Source organism: Mesoplodon mirus (genome assembly GCF_964341445.2).
Source record: "Mesoplodon mirus genome assembly, contig: HAP1_SCAFFOLD_1253, whole genome shotgun sequence".
Classification (NCBI taxonomy): domain Eukaryota; kingdom Metazoa; phylum Chordata; class Mammalia; order Artiodactyla; family Ziphiidae; genus Mesoplodon; species Mesoplodon mirus.
In genome coordinates this window covers 46,550-50,100 of record NW_028294833.1, presented here as the reverse complement: position 1 = coordinate 50,100, position 3,551 = coordinate 46,550, and the positions used below count along the sequence as shown (strand labels likewise).

At 41.5% G+C, this 3,551-nt stretch overlaps 1 pseudogene across 1 annotated transcript; it reads right to left on the bottom strand.

The window, feature by feature from the left end:
- Window positions 1–1,164: 1,164 nt before the first annotated feature.
- On the bottom strand, window positions 1,165–3,272 carry LOC309797944 (TIMELESS-interacting protein-like; annotated as a pseudogene). Its single transcript has one exon. The product of its transcript is annotated as a TIMELESS-interacting protein-like (transcript).
- Window positions 3,273–3,551: the final 279 nt, after the last annotated feature.

The window sequence follows — 3,551 nt, the reverse complement described above, 5'->3', positions numbered from 1 at the left end:
CACTGCACCAGCTGGCCACCGACAAGTGCGACCCCCACCTGCTCCACTTCCTGGCAACTCACTACCTCAGCCAGTAGGTGGCGCTCATCAGACAGCTGGAGGGTCATGTCACCACCCTGAGCATGATGGGGGCCCCAGACATCGAGCTGGCAGGGTAACTCTTTGACAAGCTCACCCTGGGCGACAGCGACAAGAAGAAATGAGCCTGGACTGGACTTCCCCAGAGCCACGGGGTGACCAGAGCCCTGGTCACCATGCCTGCCATGCAGACGGCAAGAGTGCCCTTGCAGAAGAAGTTCACTTAAGTTTTGGTTTTGGTTTTTTTTTTGGCAACAAGGGCAGGACTCTCTTTTCCTGGACTTTATTTTATCACTTAAGTTTTTTTCTTCCAGTTTTTCCGTTTCTTCCAATAAAGTTATTGGTTCATAAATAAATAAAGGTCTCTGGTTGATTCATGTGGGCAAATCTCTCATTTTTTAAGTTTTAAAACAGGTATCCAGGAGTTTCTGAACACAGCCATACCCCAACCAGATGCAGCTCAGGATCTCCACAGTGGGAGGGAGAAGGTGTTCCATGGGGCCCTGGAAAACACAAAATCAGTCTTCCCCTTATAAATAATGTAGGTATATGGGGGTAGACTGGGGTGGGGTGGGGTGAGGTAGGGGTACCTGGTGAACGTGGGTGCATGTGCATAGTGAAAGTATAGAACCATAGCCTGAAAATCATGATTGCAGTTGCCTCTGGGGAACAAGTGAAGGGAATGGGATTGGGCAGGGATTAAAATAAAGGGTGTCTGCAGTTTCACCTGAAATGTTTATGTGCATTAATTATGCAAATACTAATGGTTAAGTATGAGTAGCAAGATGGGGGGTGGAGGGGTTTGGAAGTCTGAATGGTGGAGTATCTCTTTGACAAGTTCACTCTGGGCAACAGTGATAATGGAAAAATGAGTGTTAGGCTGTCTTGCTCAGAAACACGGAGGTGACCTCCCATGGTCACCAATGCCTGGCATGCATGTTGTAATAACAAAACATCCACTTATATATGTTTTCTTTCTTTGTATCATATGTATATATGCATGCTTGTGTGTGTGTGTGTATACGTATATATATGTATAAACATATATATATATATATATATATATATATATATTTTAACTCCAACAAGCAGCAGAGCTCATTTTGAAGTTCATTAGGAAGACGCCCTTTGTTGAAAAGCAGTTCGGCGATCACATTACTGGAAATGATATAGCTGCTTCCTAGACCTTTCCTGAGCCTGGCTGTATTTCTGCCCTTGGGTTTCACATATCCAACTTTGATTTAGTTTTTGTTATTTGCTACCAAGAGAACCTAAGCTAATATGTCTTATTATCAACACACTTTTACCAGCCTCCACTGTATTTACACTAGAGTAAATAGCTCTTCTAGGGTAGTAAATGACATTCTCCCCTTTATCCCTACTACAGAGTCCACTGAAAGGAAAAAGGATCAAGGGTGGAAGGGATCAAATAAGAACAATTTCCCGAATGGAAATACAGAATACTGAAGCCTGCTACCATATGCATCTCTTCTCACCTAAAAGTGTTTTCCTCATAATTTACAGAATTTTAATTCCTTAGATCAACCTTCCCAAGACTGTGTTCAGTATCAGCCAGTGCCTCAAAAACATTCACAAGTGTTCAGTGGAAAACTTGTATTAATCGAATTAGCAGGATTTTTTGGTTTGTTTTTTCAGTTTTTGTTTATTCTAGGAATTTTAGGTCTGATGTAAAAAATATACATTTTGAATGTATAACGTGGGGATAAAATATTCAGTGTTTCCCAAACATTCTGATCATGGGATTCTTTTTTTTTTTTTTTTTTTAGTTTGTGAGCTTTTTATTTAAAAAGAAAAAAAGAACATTAGCATTTATTACATATTTACATCTTAAAACACCACCCAGTTTAGTAAAAACAGGGCATTCAATGGCACACTAGCAGTGGAAGCTACTTATTAACTACCAATCATTTTTACAAGGTCATACCCATATAAAAATAAACACTAAGGAGAATAAATAGACAATGAAAGTGAATAAGAAACAAGTATAAATAATACCAGATTTTAAACAGGAATCTATAAAAGTTTCACTATATAAGGATTTTCACTCAAAGTAGGCAAAATGCATAGTCATCTCAAATTTGGAAGATAGCAAGTTAATAGATTTTCTCATTTGAGGCCTATCCAACCTCAGTAACATTTCTAGATGAAGCCTTAAGTTACTATTATATATTTTAAAAGGACTGGTCCAGTTGCATTTTCTCTATTTTTAATGCCTCCTCTTCATTTACAGTATTGGCAGCAGCATCATTATGTGGATCGTCTAGAAGGTCTTTGTTAAATCCATTTGATTCTTCCTCCTTTTGCTCTTCACCTGTACTACCCTCTTCAGGTGTCTGTGTACTGGGTGTGTTCATTAACAAGTCGTTTCCTAGGGACTATTACTCAGTAGCTTTGCCTGTCTTCTTTCCAAGGCCAGTTGTTTATTTCTCTCAATTCTTTGTTGTTGTTCTTCTGTTAGACTTCTACTCGACTCAGAAGCAAACTTTGCACTTTCAGATGAGTTTGTCAGAAAGGGATCTAACTCAGTAGCAGTTACACCATGGCCATTATTTTCCCCTACTTCATCATTATTGCTAACAAAATCTTCATGTAAAATAGGGAGATCAAGTCGGATTCGTTTTAAACAGGTCTGAACTTCCTTTTTATTTCCCAGATATTCAGTTCTGTCAATAAAATCTTCAAATTGCAGTTTAGGGAATAGCCTATGCGCCCAGTGCTCCATGTGTCTGATTAGTGTCTTCAAGTCCTCAGCCTCATGACCTTTACCTTTGAATTTTGCCTTATCAAACACATGCCTTAATGCTGGAAGCCCTCTCTCTGAAATTAATCTCTCAGCATTCAGCTTGGGTATGTTCCTTTTAACTGTTCTCTTTGGAGGTACAGGAACAGGTGCCCCTCTCCCTAACTCTTCTTCAGGTTCAGCTCCTTCACCTCCTCTCTCTGGAGAGGCTGGAGGTGGAAATGGAGGAAAAGTTTCATCTTCTATGTGCTCATAATCTGGTAGGTCAATCAAGCCATTCTCCTGTGGTTCTAGCATCTTTTCCTCTCCTCTCCGCACAGGTCGCAGCCAGTCAGGCCTCCCTTCCTCTCCAGTCCCGATCAGCCCAGGTCCGTTTCAGTCATGTCCTCCTGCTTCCTCACTCCCTCCTTGCGACTTCCTGGCATCCCCGCTCCCCAGCCTGACTCCCCGATCATGGGATTCTTTTTCTACCAAATCTCACAGAACAGTATTCCAAAGAAAATAGCTTTGGAACAACGTTAAAAGGTCCCACTGTGGGCTTCTCTGGTGGCGCAGCGGTTAAGAATCCATCTGCCAATGCAGGGGACATGGGTTTGATCCTTGATCTGGGAAGATCCCACATGCCGCGGAGCAACTAAGCCCATGTGCCACACTACTGAGCCTGTGCTCTAGAGCCCGCAAGCCACAACTACTGAAGCCTGTGCACCTAGAG